Source organism: Salmo salar, chromosome ssa20 (genome assembly GCF_905237065.1).
Source record: "Salmo salar chromosome ssa20, Ssal_v3.1, whole genome shotgun sequence".
In the NCBI taxonomy this organism is placed as follows: Eukaryota; Metazoa; Chordata; class Actinopteri; order Salmoniformes; family Salmonidae; genus Salmo; species Salmo salar.
In genome coordinates, this window is record NC_059461.1 from 88,110,381 (window position 1) to 88,129,180 (window position 18,800).

Here is an 18,800-nt window from a genome sequence, read left to right on the forward strand (position 1 = left end):
CTCCAAACAGCCAGGCTGCAGACGGCACACCCCTCCAGGGCCAGCACTGAGACTCTCCACGACCCGCTCACCAATTCTGTGTTTCATCATGTTATAAAACAACAGCATGATAAAACACTCTGATCATTGGACCCATCTGGCAGCAGTTCGGTCAACAACTACAGATGCTTATGTTCATTGGGAGTTTGTCCATCTCAGTTCTTTTTGAGTCTTGTCATTAGTATACATTTTCTCTCCACATCCTGGCTGCGGAGGACCAGCAGACAGAGCCAAGAGAATCACAGCACAGCTAAGACACAGCAGAGCTGGAATGGCCCGCTGGTCAACTCATCAGATACCAAGTATTGTCTTCATCCTCAGATTAACTGGCTGGCCTGGATTGTCAGATCAGATGAGACAAGACAAAGACTCCAAAAAGTTTGGCTCTGGAGAGGTACAGATGAATCTAAATCAACCAGGATGTCTTCATGGTCAGAGACATCCAGGCTAGGGTGGAGATACGGGATGGATGTGGAGGGGTACAGGACCTTTGGAAATCCATAGCAGACATGTTGGATAAAAGGACGGGCTGATAGGATACTCTTCACCTGCTTTAACTATCAGCTAGGTGTACAGTATCCTATCAGCTTGAGGTGTACAGTATCCTATCAGTTTGAGGTGTACAGTATCCTATCAGTTTGAGGTGTACAGTATCCTATCAGTTTGATCTGTACAGTATCCTATCAGTTTGATCTGTACAGTATCCTATCAGTTTGATCTGTACAGTATCCTATCAGTTTGAGCTGTACAGTATCCTATCAGTTTGAGGTGTACAGTATCCTATCAGTTTGATCTGTACAGTATCCTATCAGTTTGAGGTGTACAGTATCCTATCACTTTGAGGTGTACAGTATCCTATCAGTTTGAGGTGTACAGTATCCTATCACTTTGAGGTGTACAGTATCCTATCAGTTTGATCTGTACAGTATCCTATCAGTTTGATCTGTACAGTATCCTATCAGTTTGAGGTGTACAGTATCCTATCAGTTTGAGGTGTACAGTATCCTATCAGTTTGAGGTGTACAGTATCCTATCAGTTTGATCTGTACAGTATCCTATCAGTTTGATCTGTACAGTATCCTATCAGTTTGAGGTGTACAGTATCGTATCAGTTTGAGGTGTACAGTATCCTATCAGTTTGAGGTGTAAAGTATCCTATCAGTTTGATCTGTACAGTATCCTATCCGTTTGATCTGTACAGTATCCTATCAGTTTGAGGTGTACAGTATCCTATCAGTTTGAGGTGTACAGTATCCTATCAGTTTGAGGTGTACAGTATCCTATCAGTTTGATCTGTACAGTATCCTATCAGTTTGAGGTGTACAGTATCCTATCAGTTTGAGGTGTACAGTATCCTATCAGTTTGAGGTGTACAGTATCCTATCAGTTTGAGGTGTACAGTATCCTATCAGTTTTATCTGTACAGTATCCTATCAGTTTTATCTGTACAGTATCCTATCAGTTTGATCTGTACAGTATCCTATCAGTTTGAGGTGTACAGTATCCTATCAGTTTGAGGTGTACAGTATCCTATCAGTTTGAGGTGTACAGTATCCTATCAGCTTGAGGTGTACAGTATCCTATCAGTTTGAGGTGTACAGTATCCTATCAGTTTGAGGTGTACAGTATCCTATCAGCTTGATCTGTACAGTATCCTATCAGTTTGAGGTGTACAGCATCCTATCAGTTTGAGGTGTAGACATATACACAGATCCAACATCCTCTACTAAGACAGTCGTTTTCAGACCTCTCCGGGGACCCACAATCATTGTTGCAGCACTGAACTAACTCTCTCCGGGGACCCCCAATCATTGTTGCAGCACTGAACTAACTCTCTCCGGGGACCCCCAATCATTGTTGCAGCACTGAACTAACTCTCTCTGGGGACCCACAATCATTGTTGCAGCACTGAACTAACTCTCTCCGGGGACCCCCAATCATTGTTGCAGCACTGAACTAACTCTCTCCGGGGACCCCCAATCATTGTTGCAGCACTGAACTAACTCTCTCCGGGGACCCCCAATCATTGTTGCAGCACTGAACTAACTCTCTCTGGGGACCCCCAATCATTGTTGCAGCACTGAACTAACTCTCTCCGGGGACCCCCAATCATTGTTGCAGCACTGAACTAACTCTCTCCGGGGACCCCCAATCATTGTTGCAGCACTGAACTAACTCTCTCTGGGGACCCCCAATCATTGTTGCAGCACTGAACTAACGCTCTCTGGGGACCCCCAATCATTGTTGCAGCACTGAACTAACTCTCTCCGGGGACCCCCAATCATTGTTGCAGCACTGAACTAACTCTCTCCGGGGACCCCCAATCATTGTTGCAGCACTGAACTAACTCTCTCTGGGGACCCCCAATCATTGTTGCAGCACTGAACTAACTCTCTCTGGGGACCCCCAATCATTGTTGCAACACTGAACTAACTCTCCTCAGGGACCCCCAATCATTGTTGCAGCACTGAACTAACTCTCTCTGGGGACCCCCAATCATTGTTGCAACACTGAACTAACTCTCTCCGGGGACCCCCAATCATTGTTGCAGCACTGAACTAACTCTCTCCGGGGACCTCCAATCATTGTTGCAACACTGAACTAACTCTCTCTGGGGACCCCCAATCATTGTTACAGCAGTGAACTAACTCTCCTGATTGGCCTATTTCAGCACTCGCTGATTAGTTGCCAAGTTGAATCAGGTGTGCTAGCTGTGGAATAGTTTAAATATATGGAATGACTCAGGGTCCTCGAGTGGAACCCCTGTACTAAGACAAACCACAGGCTAGGAAAAGGAGACCCGTTGAAGATGCTGTGAGGAGGAAAATCTAAAATCGTTTTTGTGACCACACTTATGCATGACCAAAGCCATTACCCTGAATGTATTCCTTCATGTCAAACAGTGTTTCAGACTCCTGTCTCCCAGACCCTATTTCCCTCTGGTGAATCTGCCCACACAGGGAGAGCATGTCTCAGCTGAGCCAGGGGAAAAATTTATATTAATATTTGATTTCAAAACAGATCTATAGTACCAGTCACATCTAGTAATTCCAGGGTTTTTCTTAAAAAGGCTAGGTGCCTCGCTAGCGGGACACCTGTCGACATCATCCGGTGAAATTGGAGGGCTCGCAATTCAAATAAATAATCGTAATATTAAACATCTATGAACATACATAAAGTATCTTATATCGTTTAAAAGCTTAAACTCTTGTTAATCTAACTGTATTGTCCTATTTACAGTAGGCTTTACAGTGGAAGCATACCATGCGATTGTTTGAGGACGGCGCCCCACATCAACATATTTTTCAACCAGCACAGGCTTCATAAAATCACAAATAGCGATTAAAGAAATCACTTACTTTTGAAAATCTTCCTCGGTTTGCAATCCCAAGGGTCCCAGCTACAACATGAATGGTCATTTTGTTAGACAATATCCTTCTTTATATCGCAAAAAGTATTTTTAGCTGGCGCCATCGATTTCAGCAATCCACTCGTTCAACATGCAGACAAAGGAGTCCAAAAAGCTACTGCTAAACTTTGTTCAAACACGTCAAACTACGTTTCTATTTAATCCTCAGGTATTCTAAAATGTAAATAAACTATAATATTTCATACGGAAAGAAGTATGTTCAATAGAAATGTAAAATTAGCAGGCTCGCCTCCTCTTTGTCGTGCGCCGACAGACTGATTTTCAACTGGGACTCTGTGCAAAAACTCCAAATTCTTGCTCGTTTCCGAAGAAACAAGCCTGAAGAAATGAACAAAGATGATTGACCTCTAGTGGAAGCCATAGGAATTGCAATCTGGGAGCTGGAATTACATAGAACCCATAGCTTTCCATTATGAGAGCCTGGGAGCTCAGCCTGGTTTTTCTTTGGATTTTCTCCTGCCATATCAATTGTGTTATAGTCTCATACATTATTTTAACATTTCTCCAAACTTCAAAGTGTTTTCTATCCAATGCTACCAACTATATGTATATCCTGGCTTCTGGGCCTGAGTAACAGGCAGTTTACGTTGGGCACGTCAGTCAGGCGGAAATTGAAGAAAATAGACCCTAGCCCTAAGAAGATTTTATTCATTTGTACTATATTCTACATTTTAGAATAATAGTGAAGACATCAAAACTATGAAATCACACATATGGAATCATGTAGCAACCAAAAAAGTACCTACTCTTTGCCTTGATGACAGTTCTGCACAGTCTTGGCATTCTCTCAACCAGCTTCATGAGGAATGCTTTTCCAACAGTCTTGAAGGAGTTCTCACATATATATATATGCTGAGCAGATGTTGGCTGCTTTTCCTTCACTCTGTGGTCCAACTCATCCCAAACTATCTCAATTGGGTTTTCAAAATAAACATATTTGCTTGATACTCTTCTGTTCTGAGGGCTATTTTTCAACACACTGTACCAAAACAAGACAGTTTGGTTTGAATTTCTCCAATCATGCACATTGCACACAATACTCAAGTTGTAGATTATATAATCAACTTGTTGTCAGAATTATGTGGAATGGCGATGCTCCCGAGTGGCGCAGCGGTCTAAGGCACTGCATCTCAGTGCTAAAGGCGTCACTACAGACCCTGGTACAATCCCGGGTTGTATCACAACTGGCCGTGATCGGGAGTCCCAAAGAGCAGTGCACAAATTGCCTAGCATCTTCAGGGTTAAGGGAGGGTTTGGCTGGGGTACGCCGTCATTGTAAAATAAGAATTTGTTCTTCTTAAGGATCCGCCCCGTTTTTTCAATTGTTTGCCTAAAATGACATACCCAAATCTAACTGCCTGTAGCTCAGGCCCTGAAGCAAGGATATGCATATTCTTGATACCATTTGAAAGGAAACACTTTGAAGTTTGTGGAAATGTGAATGGAATATAGGAGAATATAACACATTAGATCTGGTAAAAGATAATACAAAGAAAAAAATGAATATTTTGTATTTTTTTGTACCATCGTCTTTGAAATGCAAGCGACAAGCCATAATGTATTATTCCAGCCCAGGTGCAATTTAGATTTTGGCCACTAGATGGCAGCAGTGTATGTGCAAAGTTTTAGACTGATCCAATGAACCATTGCAGTCCTGTTCCAAATGTTGTATCAAGACTGCCCATATGTGCCTAATTGTTAATGAATAACTTTCCATGTTCAAAACTGTGCACTCTCCTTAAACAATAGCAGGGTATTCTTTCACTCTAATAGCTACTGTAAATGTGACAGTGCAGTTAGATTAACAAGACTTTAAGCTTTCTGCCAATATCAGATATGTCTATGTCCTGGGAAATGTTCTTGTTACTTACAACCATCCTCCTAATCGCGATATCCTACGTTAGCTCAACTGTCTCGCAAGGGACCCACTGATCCTGAAGAAGTTTTAACTGACTTGCCAAGTTAAATAACTTTTTTTTTAATTACATATGACTGTCATAACATATAGCATTATAACTTGTGTCTTTGGGTACAATGCCCTCAAGTTGTCTAGTGAACATTTGTATTTGCCAAAGCAGCAGCTACTATTCCTGGGGTCTGGCAAAATGAAGGCAGTTATACAATTTTAATAACATTACAGTACATTCACAGGTTTCACAACACACTGTGTGCTCTCAGGCCCCTACTCCACCACTATCACATATCTACAATAGAACATCCATGTGCACATGTGTGTATAGTGCGTATGTTATCGTGTGTGTGTATGCATTTGTTTGTGTATATGTTTGTGTTGCTTCACAGTCCCTGCTGTTCCATAAGTTGTATTTTTATCTGTTTTTTAAATCAAATTTTACTTCTTGCATCAGTTACTTGATGTGTAATAGAGTTTCATGTAGTCATGGCTCTATGTAGTACTGTGCGCCTCCCATAGTCTGTTCTCGGCGGGGACTGTGAAGAGACCTCTGGTGGCATGTCTTGTGGGGTATGTGTGGGTATCCGAGCTGTGTGCTAGTAGTTTAAATGGACAGCTCGGTGCATTCAACATGTCAATACCACTCACAAATACAAGTAGTGATGAAGTCAAACTCTCCTCCACTTTGAGCCAGGAGAGATTGACATGCATATTATTAATATTAGCTCTCTGTGTACATCCAATGGCCAGACATGCTGCCCTGTTCTGAGCCTAAGTCCCTTTGGCACCTGATGGCAAGACTGAACAGTAGTCCAGGTGCGACAAAACTAGGGCCTGTAGAACCTGCCTTGTTGATAGTGCTGTTAAGAAGGTAGAGCAGCGCTTTATTATTTATTTATTATACTGGATACTGCTTTAAAGCTCATTTATGCAGAATTAGTAAAGATGTCATCAAACATATTGATGATTTCATTCCTGTGCTGTTTGTAAATACCATGGTAGGTTGACTGATGACCTGAACCAGGTTCCAGGCACTGGTTACAGTTTTAAACTTTTTCTAGTGGGCAGCTTGATGAAAACCAGTCAATATTTAAATCACCCAGAAAATATCGCTCTCTGTTGATATCACATACATTATCAAGCATTTCACACATGTTATCCAGATAGTAACTGTTAGCACTTGGTGGTCTATAGCAGCTTCCCACCAGAATGGGCTTTAGGTGAGGCAGATTAACCTGTAGCCATATTACTTCAATAGTATTTAACATGAGATTCTAAGGCTAAACCATAACTTCTTCACTCTCCCTGAATGAGCTTGACCAAACCTCTCCCACCCTAACACCAACAGTAGCCATGCAGAGACGTGACCCTGAAAGGGTAAAGGTCAACGTTGGCTCACATGACTGACAGCTGTTTATATGAATGACACTCACCACATGACACTCAGAGGTGGAGAGAGTTATTGAGGGAGAGAAAGAGAGGGAGAGAAAGAGAGAGCGGGTGAAGGAAAGAGAGGGAGAGAAAGAGAGAGGGAGTGAGGGAGAAAGAGAGAATGAGTGAGAGAGAGAGAGAGAGAGAGATCACAGAGAGGCAAGTACGCTCACACGCACACACTCAAGCACACAGACACACACACTGGCACTCACACACATAAATATAACATAAATATAACCAAGCGCATTAACTGTCATTGTGTCATGTGTAGTTTATAGTACAATCAGGAGTTTTGTCTAGACATGTGTTGAACCAGGTCTCTGGTGAATATGATGATCTATCTCATCCTAGATCTGTCTCCATATCCACTTAGTCAGACTGATGGCTGTAAACACTGCACTCCTCAGAAGTACTGTTCCGTGTGGCCCACGGGCCTGATCTATCCAGAGGTTACAAGTACAGCTGAAGATTAAACAGACACAATAGAAAATGTGAGGTACAGAGAAAGAGAGAGCGAGAAAGAGAGAGAGAGAGAGAGAGAGAGAGAGAGAGATGGAGATGGAGATGGAGAAGGAGAGAGAGAGAGAGAGAGAGAGACGGAGAAGGAGAGAGAGAGAGAGAGAGAGAGAGAGAGACGGAGAAGGAGAGAGAGAGAGAGAGAGAGAGAGAGACGGAGAAGGAGAGAGAGAGAGAGAGAGAGAGAGAGAGAGAGAGACGGAGAAGGAGAGAGAGAGATATAGAGACGGAGAAGGAGCGAGAGAAAAAAAGAGAAAGAGTGAGAGTGTAGGGAGAGAGAGAGAGAGTGAGAGTGTAGGAATGAGAGTGTAGGAGAGAGAGAGAGAGTGAGAGTGTAGGAGAGAGAGAGTGTAGGGGAGAGAGAGAGAGAGTGAGAGTGTAGGAGAGAGAGAGAGATTGAGAGAGAGAGAGAGAAAGAAAGAGAGAGAGAGAGAGTGAGAGTGTAGGAGAGAGAGAGAGTGAGAGTGTAGGGAGAGAGTGAGAGTGTAGGAGAGAGAGAGAGAGAGAGAGAGAGAGAGATTGAGAGAGAGAGAGAGAGAGATTGAGAGAGAGAGAGAGAGAGAGAGAGAGAGAGAAGGAAAAAAAGAGAGAGAGAGTGAGAGTGTAGGAGTGAGAGTGTAGGAGAGAGAGAGAGAGTGAGAGTGTAGGAGAGAGAGAGTGTAGGAGGGAGAGAGAGAGTGAGAGTGTAGGAGAGAGAGAGAGATTGAGAGAGAGAGAGAGAGAGAGAAAGAGAGAGAGAGAGTAAGAGAGAGTGAGAGTGTAGGAGAGAGAGAGTGAGAGTGTAGGAGAGAGAGAGTGTAGGAGAGAGAGAGTGTAGGAGAGAGAGAGTGTAGGGAGAGAGAGAGAGAGAGAGAGAGAGAGAGAGAGAGAAGGAAAAAAGAGAGAGAGAGAGAGCAGGGAAAAGAGAGAGTAGGAGCCCTCACTTCGGCAAATTAGACAACGATGCCATTCTTCTCCTCCCTTCCTATAGGCAGAAACTCAAACAGGAAGTACCCGTGCTAAGGTCCATTCAACACTGGTCTGACCAATCGGAATCCATGCTTCAAGATCTCTTTGATCATGCGGACTGGGATATGTTCCGGGTTGCCTCTGAGAGTAACATTAATGTATACACTGACATGGTTACTGATTTCATCAATAAGTGTATAGGGGATGTTGTTCCCACTGTGACTATTAAAACCTACCCAAACCAGAAACCGTGGATAGATGGCAGCATCCGCGCAAAACTGAAAGCATGAACCACCACATTTAATTACGACAAGGTGACTGGGAATATGGTCGAAAACAAACAGCACAGTTATGCCTTCCGTAACGCAATCAAACAGGCAAAATGTCAGTACAGAGACAAAGTGGAGTCGCAATTCAACAGTTTTGACACGAGACGTATATGGCATGGACTCCAAACAATCACTGATTACAAAGGGAAAACCAGCCACATCACGGACACTGACTTCTGCTCCCGGACAAGCTAAACACCTCCTTCGCCTGCTTTGTGCCACCGACACGGCCTGTGGGCTCTCGTTCTCTGTGGCCGACGTGAGTAAGACAATTATCTCACCCTTCACAAGGCTGCTGACCTAGGCGACATCCCTAGCTGTGTCTTCAGAGCATGCGCAGACCAGCTGGCTGGAGTGTTTACGGACATATTCAAACTCTCCCTATCACAGACTGCTGTTCACACTTGCTTCACGATGTCCACCATTTTTCCTGTACCCAAGAAAGCAAAGGTAACTGAGCAATTGCCATCGCACTGCACACTGCCTTATCCCATCTGGACAAGAGGAATACCTATGTAAGAATGCTTTTCATTGACCTCAGCCTTCAACACCATAGTACTCTCCAAGCTCATCATTAAGCTTGAGGCCCTGGGTCTGAACACCACCCTGTGCAACTGGGTCCTGGACTTCCTGACAGGCTGTCCACCGGTGGTGAAGGTAGGAAACAACACCTCCACTCTGCTGATCCTCAACACAGGGGCCCCACAAGGGTGTGTGCTCAGCCCACTACTGTACTCCGTGTTCACCCACGACTGCGTGGCCATGCACGCCAACTCAATCATCAATTTGGCAGACGACACAACAGAAGTAGGCCTGATTACCAACAACGACGAAACAGCCTACAGCAAGGAGGTGAGGGCCCTGGCGGACTTGTGCCAGGAAAACAACCTCTCCTTCAATGTCAACAAAACAAAGGAGATGATCGTGGACTTCAGGAAACAGCAGAGGGAGCATGCCTCCATCCACATCGATGGGACCGCAGTGAAGAAGGTGAAAAGCTTCAAGATCCTCAGTGTACACATCACTGACAACCTGAAATGGATCACCCACACAGACAGTGTGGTGAAGAAGGCTCAACAGGACATCAACCACCCAAGCCAAGGTCTGTTCACACACGTTATCATCCAGAAGGCAAGATCACTGCATCAAAGCTGGGACCAAGAGACTGAAAACAGCTTCTATCTCTAGACCGTCAGACTGTTAAATAGCCATAAATAACCGGCCTCCACCCTGTAACCTGCCCTGAACTAAGTCGCTGTCACTAGCTGGCTATCACTTTATGTGTCAACCCTGCAAGGGGTTGCTGACATGGAATCACTTGGAACACTGGTCACTTTAATGATGTTTACATACTGTTTTACTTATTTCATACAGTACCAGTCAAAAGTTTGGACACACCTACTCATTCCAAGGTTTTTCTTTATTTTGACTATTTTTTACACTGTAGACTAATCGTGAAGACATCAAAACTATGAAATAACACATGGAATCATGTAGTAACCAAAAAAGTGTTAAACAAATCTAAATATATTTTATAATTGAGATTCTTCAAAGTAGCCACCCTTTGCCTTGATGACAGCTTTGCACACTCTTGGCATTCTCTCAACCAGCTTCATGAGGTAATGACCTGGAATGCATTTAAATTAGCAGGTGTGCCTTGTTTAAAGTTCATTTGTGGAATTTCTTTCCTTCTTAATGCGTTTGAGGCAATCAGTTGTATTGTGACAAGGTAAGGGTGGTATACAGAAGATAGCCCTTTTTGGTTAAAGACCAACTGCATATTATGAGATGAGAACTTGTTCTCAACTTGCCTACCTGGTTAAATAAAGGTGAAATAAAAAAATAAAAAAATAAATATTATGGCAAGAACAGCTCAAATAAGCAAAGAGAAACGAAAGTCTATCATTAAGACATGAAGGTAAGTCAATAAGGAACATTTCAAGAACTTTTGAATTTTCTTCAAGTGCAGGCCTGGCCTCCACAATCACCCAAACTCAACCCAATTGAGAAGGTTTAGGATGAGTTGGACCGCAGAGTGAATTAAAAATAGCCAAGAAGCAACATCTCAAGACATCAGTCAGGAAGTTAAAGCTTGGTCGCAAATGAGTCTTCCAAATGGACAATGACCCCAAGCATACTTCCAAAGTTGTGGCAAAATGGCTTAAGGCTAGGCGGGACGAATTCGTCCCACCTACGTAACAGCCACTGCTATCCTGTGGCGCGATTTTCAAAACCTTAAAAATCCTATTACTTCAATTTCTCAAACATATGACTATTTTACAGCCATTTAAAGACAAGACTCTCGTTAATCTAACCACACTGTCCGATTTCAAAAAGGCTTTACAACGAAAGCAAAACATTAGATTATGTCAGCAGAGTACCAAGCCAGAAATAATCAGACACCCATTTTTCAAGCCAGCATATAATGTCACCAAAACCCAGAAGACAGCTAAATGCAGCACTCACCTTTGATGATCTTCATCAGATGACAACCCTAGGACATTATGTTATACAATACATGCATGTTTTGTTCAATCAAGTTCATATTTATATCAAAAACCAGCTTTTTACATTAGCATGTGACGTTCAGAACTAGCATACCCCCGCAAAACTTCCGGGGAATTCGCTAACATTTTACTAAATTACTCACGATAAACGTTCACAAAAAGCATAACAATTATTTTAAGAATTATAGATACAGACCTCCTCTATGCACTCGATATGTCCGATTTTAAAATAGCTTTTGGTGAAAGCACATTTTGCAATATTCTAAGTACATAGCCCAGGCATCACGGGCTCGCTATTTAGACACCCGGCAAGTTTAGCACTCACCATAATCATATTTACTATTATAAAAGTTTGATTACCTTTTGTTGTCTTCGTCAGAATACACACCCAGGACTGCTACTTCAATAACAAATGTTGGTTTGGTCCAAAATAATCCATCGTTATATCCGAATAGCGGCGTTTTGTTCGTATGCGTTCCAGACACTATCCGAAATAGTAAAGAAGTGTCACGCGCATGGCGCAATTCGTGACAATAAAATTCTAAGTATTCCATTACCGTACTTCGAAGCATGTCAACCGCTGTTTAAAATCAATTTTTACGACGTTTTTCTCGTAGAAAAGCGATAATATTCCGACAGGGAATCTCCTTTTCGGCAAACAGAGGAAAAAATCCCAAAGGCGGGGGCGGTCGGGGTCATGCGCATAAGCCAGTGTCCCTTGATCGGCCACTTGAGAAAGGCGATAATGTGTTTCAGCCTGGGGCTGGAATGACGACATTCTGTTTTTTCCCGGGCTCTGAGAGCCTATGGAAGACGTGGGAAGTGTCACGTTAGAGCAGAGATCCTTAGTAAATGATAGAGATGGAAAACAAGTTCAAGAAATGGTCAGACAGGCCACTTCCTGTAAAGGAATCTCTCAGGTTTTGACCTGCCATTTGAGTTCTGTTATACTCACAGACACCATTCAAACAGTTTTAGAAAATTTAGGGTGTTTTCTATCCATATGTAATAAGTATATGCATATTCTAGTTACTGGGTAGGAGTGGTAACCAGATTAAATCGGGTATGTTTTTTATCCAGCCGTGTCAATACTGCCCCCTAGCCCTAACAGGTAAGGACAACAAAGTCAAGGTATTGGAGTGGCCATCACAAAGCCCTGACCTCAATCCTATAGAAAATTTGTGGGCAGAACTGAAAAAGCGTGTGCGAGCAAGGAGGACTACAAACCTGACTCAGTTACATGAGCTCTGTCAGGAGGAATGGGCCAAAATTCACCCAACTTATTGTGGGAAGCTTGTGGAAGGCTACCTGAAACATTTGACCCAAGTTAAACAATTTCAAGGCAATGCTGAATGGGCCAGGGAGAAACTGGAGAGAAACAGAATGAAGATCAGTCCAGCTGTGTTAGGTCAGAGGTCAACCCAAGACATTCTGACTGCTAGACCTATATATTTCAACCGTAGACGGAGGCAGTGAGATGGGAATCAGTTTTTTGAATCTGCTTCAGCATTCTTGCCTCAATACTGCTCATCAGCTTCCCTACTGCTCATACGCTTCCTTACTGCTCATCCACATATTCCCACACAACAGGAAAAGTGCCAAGCACACGCACACTGTATGGCCATTCAGGCCCACAAAAAAAAGTGAATGGTGTGAGTGTGTGAGTGTCCGTGAGGGGGATGGAGAGAATAGTTGATCTGTTTAATTTCTCTGACCACATGACTCAGTCTCTCTTTTGGAAGAGAAGCTTTTCCCTTTTTTGCCCTAATTTTCTCCAGATGATGAAATACTACAAATGCATTTCCTGAAAGAAAAAGATTCTAGTGGAAAACAATAGAGGAGAAGTACAACAACAACATGTTCACTTTTTACTGCAGTTTTTTAACCTTTTAGTGCAGTGGACTAAATCAGGGTCACACAGTGGTTTTTTAACCTTTTAGTGCAGTGGGCTAAATCAGGGTAACACAGTGGTTCTTGGTAGTATTAAAGAAATCTACTTTGAAACATAAGTCTACACCTCACACACATGATTATGGGCATAAAGAAAATAAGACTCCTCTACCATGTCAGATATAGAGATGAAATGTATTACATTTTGAGTTTACATCCCAATATCACACTTTATATACATCACAGAAGACTGGAGTATAACAATACCGTTTGAAATAGAAACACCGTATTTCCGTAGTTAAATATATATATATACTGTATATTAACTGTGAAAATAACATTTCCCCCATGAGGCCAAAGAGGGCACTTTTAGTCATTGACTGCAGGAAAGGGCAGGGCAGGGCAGGGTGGCTGTTAAAAGTCGCAGCTGGCTGGTAGTCTTTGAGGAATCTGTAACCACACACAGTGTTGGCCCGATTGGCCCTTCAGAGAGCAACGTGCTGGGTGAGGCCTGGCTGGGAGGCCCAGGAATAATGCTGGGTGAGGCCTGGCTGGGAGGCCAAGGAATAATGCTGGGTGAGGCCTGGCTGGGAGGCCAAGGAATAGGGTTGGGTGAGGCATGGCTGGAAGCCCAGGAATAAGGCTGGGCCTCCAGCCCTATTTACGAAAATATAGCCTACACCTCTCTTTAGACGTAGACATTCTTTTCATGTACATGGAGATTTTTTCTTCCGATATATCATACATTTTATATCCTGTTTTTCCTTGTCAGCTTGTTAATGGTAGCCTAGTGTGAATATGTACACACAGACTTATAAGTAGCTGTAATCAAGGTATTATTTTGCCGGTGTTTCTTGGTTGTATGCTATTGCAGTCTTTGTGTATTTGCTTAGTACAACCTTAGCGTAATCCAACTGTTCTGAAACCAAAACACCACACAAGACCACAGGGCAAATAAAGAGAGAGAGAGATGAGTTCTGACTGGTATGATTCTGTATACAGTTGAAGTCGGAAGTTTACATACACCATAGCCAAATAAATTTAAACTCAGTTTTTCACAATTCCTGACATTTAATCCTAGTAAAAATTCCCTGTCATAGGTCAGTTAGGATCACCACTTTATTTTATGAATGTGACATTTCAGAATAATAGTAGACAGAATGATTTATTTCAGCTTTTATTTCTTTCATTACATTCCCAGTGGGTCAGAAGTTTACATACACTCAATTAGTATTTGGTAGCATTGCCTTGAAATTGTTTAACTTGGGTCAAATGTTTCAGGTAGCCTTTCACAAGCTTCCCACAATAAGTTGGGTGAATTTTGGCCCATTCCTCCTGACAGAGCTGGTGTAACTGAGTCAGGTTTGTAGTCCCAGCCAGGCCCCACCCAGCATTATTCCTGGGCCTCCCAGTCAGGCCTCACCCAGCATTATTCCTGGGCCTCCCAGCCAAGCCTCACCCAACCCTATTCCTTGGCCTCCCAGCCAGGCCTCACCCAGCATTATTCCTGGGCCTCCCAGCCAGGCCTCACCCAGCACTTTGCTCTCTGAAGGGCCAATCGGGCCAACACTGTGTGTGGTTACAGATTCCTCAAAGACTACCAGCCAGCTGTAACTTTTAACAGCCACCCTGCCCTGCTCTGCTCTTTCCTGCAGTCAAAAGTGCCCTCTTTGGCCTCATGGGTGGAATGTTATTTTCACAATTAATATACAGTATATATATGTATTTAACTACGGAAATACGGTGTTTCTATTTCAAACGGTATTCTTATACTCCAGTCTTCTGTGATGTATATAAAGTGAAATATTGGGATGCAAACTTAAAATGTAATACATTACAACTCTATATCTGACATGGTAGAGGAGTCTTATTTTCTTTAGCCCATAACCTTGTGTGTGAGGTGTAGACTTATGTATCAAAGTAGATTTCTTTAATACTACCAAGAAACACTGTGTGACCCTGATTTAGTCCACTGCACTAAAAGGTTAAAGAACCACTGTGTGACCCTGATTTAGTCCACTGCACTAAAAGGTTAAAGAACCACTGTGTGACCCTGACTTAGTCCACTGCACTAAAAGGTTAATAAACCACTGTGTGACCCTGATTTAGTCCACTGCACTAAAAGGTTAAAAAACCACTGTGTGACCCTGATTTAGTCCACTGCACTAAAAGGTTAATAAACCACTGTGTGACCCTGATTTAGTCCACTGCGCTAAAAGGTTAAAAAACCACTGTGTGACCCTGATTTAGTCCACTGCACTAAAAGGTTAAAAAACCACTGTGTGACCCTGATTTAGTCCACTGCACTAAAAGGTTAAAGAACCACTGTGTTACCCTGATTTAGTCCACTGCACTAAAAGGTTAAAGAAACACTGTGTGACCCTGATTTAGTCCACTGCAGTAAAAAGTGAACATGTTATTGTTGTACTTCTCCTCTATTGTTTTCCACTAGAATATTTTTCTTTCAGGAAATGCATTTGTAGTATTTCATCATCTGGAGAAAATTAGGGCAAAAAAGGGAAAAGCTTCTCTTCCAAAAGAGAGACTGAGTCATGTGGTCAGAGAAATTAAACAGATCAACTATTCTCTCCATCTGTCAGGTGCGTCGTAGAAAGTGGACCAAGGCGCAGCGGGTATCGTGCTCATCTTCTTTTATTTATATAAGTGAACACTTAAACAAAATAAATCGACGTCAACCAACAGTTCCGTAAGGACACAAGGACTATTCGAAAAACAACTACCCACAAAACCCATGAAGAAAAAACCCCTACTTAAATATGATCTCTAATCAGAGGCAACGAGATTCAGCTGCCTCCAATTAGAGATCAACCCAAAATACGCAACATAGAAATATAGGAACTAGAATAAACACATAGAAACAGATAACATAGAACATAAACCAAAAACCCCGAAACACACAAAACAAACACCCCCTTCCATGCCCTGACCAAACTACAATAACAAATAACCCCTTTTACTGGTCAGGACGTGACACCATCCCCCTCATGGACACTCACACACTCACACCATTCACTTTTTTTGTGGGCCTGAATGGCCATATAGTGTGCATGTGCTTGGCACTTTTCCTGTTGTGTGGGAATATGTGGATGAGCAGTAAGGAAGCTTATGAGCAGTAGGGAAGCTGATGAGCAGTATGGAAGCTGATGAGCAGTAGTGAAGATGATGAGCAGTAGTGAAGCTGATGAGCAGTAGGGAAGCTGATGAGCAGTAGGGAAGCTGATGAGCAGTAGGGAAGGTGATGAGCAGTAGGGAAGATGATGAGCAGTAGGGAAGATGATGAGCAGTAGGGAAGCTGATGAGCAGTAGGGAAGCTGATGAGCAGTAGTGAAGCTGATGAGCAGTAGGGATGCTGATGAGCAGTAGTGAAGCTGATGAGCAGTAGGGAAGCTGGTGAGCAGTAGGGAAGCTGATGAGCAGTATGGAAGCTGATGAGCAGTAGGGAAGCTGATGAGCAGTAGGGAAGCTGATGAGCATTAAGGAAGCTGATGAGCAGTAGGGAAGCAGTAGCTGATGAGCAGTATTGAGGCAAGCATGCTGAAGCAGATTCAGAAAACTGATTCCCATCTCACTGCCTCCGTCTACGGTTGAAATATATAGGTCTAGCAGTCAGAATGTCTTGGGTTGACCTCTGACCTAACACAGCTGGACTGATCTTCATTCTGTTTCTCTCCAGTTTCTCCCTGGCCCATTCAGAGAGGCCTGAGAAAACAGAAACTAATGGTGCTAAAGGATTACTTTAGGGTCAATGTGAGTGTCGGGGGTGCAGATGTGAAAACATGGTGTTGCTATTGGAATACTATGTCTATTGTTTACTCAAGCCTCAAAAACTTCAAGTTACAACTACATTTAATATGAGGACTGTTGGGGTAACTGGTTCCTAATCAGATTACTTTTTATGAGTAACAGAGTAAAGTAACACGTGACTTTTTCAAATTGGTTCATATTTTAACAGTTACTTTGTCAAACAACGCCTGCATTACTTTCACTAACATATGTCTACCGGGCGCGTGTTTCCATGATCCGATCTCCGCTCGTTCCCTCATTTAGATCTTGAGAGGATAAACGGCTGTTTGGAGAAATGTCATGACAGCAGCTGTCCATAGAAATGTATAGAGGGCGCAACTCTGATCTTTGCAATTGATCACTTCTGTGAAAGTAAAGGCCGTAGAGGGCTTTCCTGTCCAGTTGCAAGTGTGCTCTCTATACATCTCTATGGGTCTGTGTACATGCGGTCTATAACAAGAACTGGCAGCTCGAGAGAAAGACTTTGAATGAAAAGATGGGAAACCTGTACAGATGTTTCATTTGCAGTTTATATGGCTAATTAAGCAGCCCATATGAATGTGCAGCACTTGTAGACTAGCACAGGAAAGCAGCACCACTGATGAAAGGAGGAACTAGTGATCAAACCTGAGGTAGTAAGTAGCCTATCAGATGGAAGGAACTAGTGATCAAACCTGAGTTAGTAAAACTAGTGATCAAACCTGAGTTAGTAAAACTAGTGATCAAACCTGAGTTAGTAAGCAGCCTACCAGATGGGAGGAACCAGTGATCAAATCTGAGTTAATAAAACTAGTGATCAAACCTGAGTTAGTAAAACTAGCGATCAAACCTGAGTTAGTAAGCAGCCTATCAGATGGGAGGAACTAGTGATCAAACCTGAGTTAATAAAACTAGTGATCAAACCTGAGTTAGTAAAACTAGCGATCAAACCTGAGTTAGTAAGCAGCCTATCAGATGGGAGGAACTAGTGATCAAACCTGAGTTAGTAAGCAGCCTATCAGATGGGAGGAACTAGTGATCAAACCTGAGTTAGTAAAACTAGTGATCAAACCTGAGTTAGTAAAACTAGTGATCAAACCTGAGTTAGTAAAACTAGTGATCAAACCTGAGTTAGTAAGCAGCCTATCAGATGGGAGGAACTACTGATCAAACCTGAGTTAATAAAACTAGTGATCAAACATGAGGTAGTAAGTGTAACAGTGTAGGTTCCGTCCCTCTCTTCGCCCCAACCCGGGCTCGAACCAGGGACCCTTGCACACATCAACAACTGACACCCCACGAAGCATCGTTACCCATCGCGCCACAAAAGCCACGGCCCTTGCAACACAAGGGGAAACCCTACTTCAAGTCTCAGAGCGAGTGACGTCACCGATTGAAATGCTATTAGCGCGCACCACCGCTAACTAACTAGCCATTTCACATCAGTTACATAAGCAGCCTATCAGATGGGAGGAACTAGTGATCAAACCTGAGTTAATAAAACTAGTGATCACACCTGAGTTAGTAAAACTAGTGATCAAACCTGAGTTAGTAAAACAAGTGATCAAACCTGAGTTAGTAAGTAGCCTATCAGATGGAAGGAGGGAACTAGTGATCAAATCTGAGTTAGTAAGCAGCCTATCAGATGGAAGGAGGGAACTAGTGATCAAACCTGAGTTAGTAAAACTAGTGATCAAACCTGAGTTAGTAAAACTAGTGATCAAACCTGAGTTAGTAAGCAGCCTATCAGATGGGAGGAACTAGTGATCAAACCTGAGTTAGTAAGCAGCCTATCAGATGGAAGGAGAAACTAGTGATCAAACCTGAGTTAGTAAAACTAGTGATCAAACCTGAGTTAGTAAGCAGCCTATCAGATGGGAGGAACTAGTGATCAAACCTGAGTTAGTAAGCAGCCTATCAGATGGAAGGAGAAACTAGTGATCAAACCTGAGTTAGTAAGCAGCCTATCAGATGGAAGGAGGGAACTAGTGATCAAACCTGAGTTAGTAAAA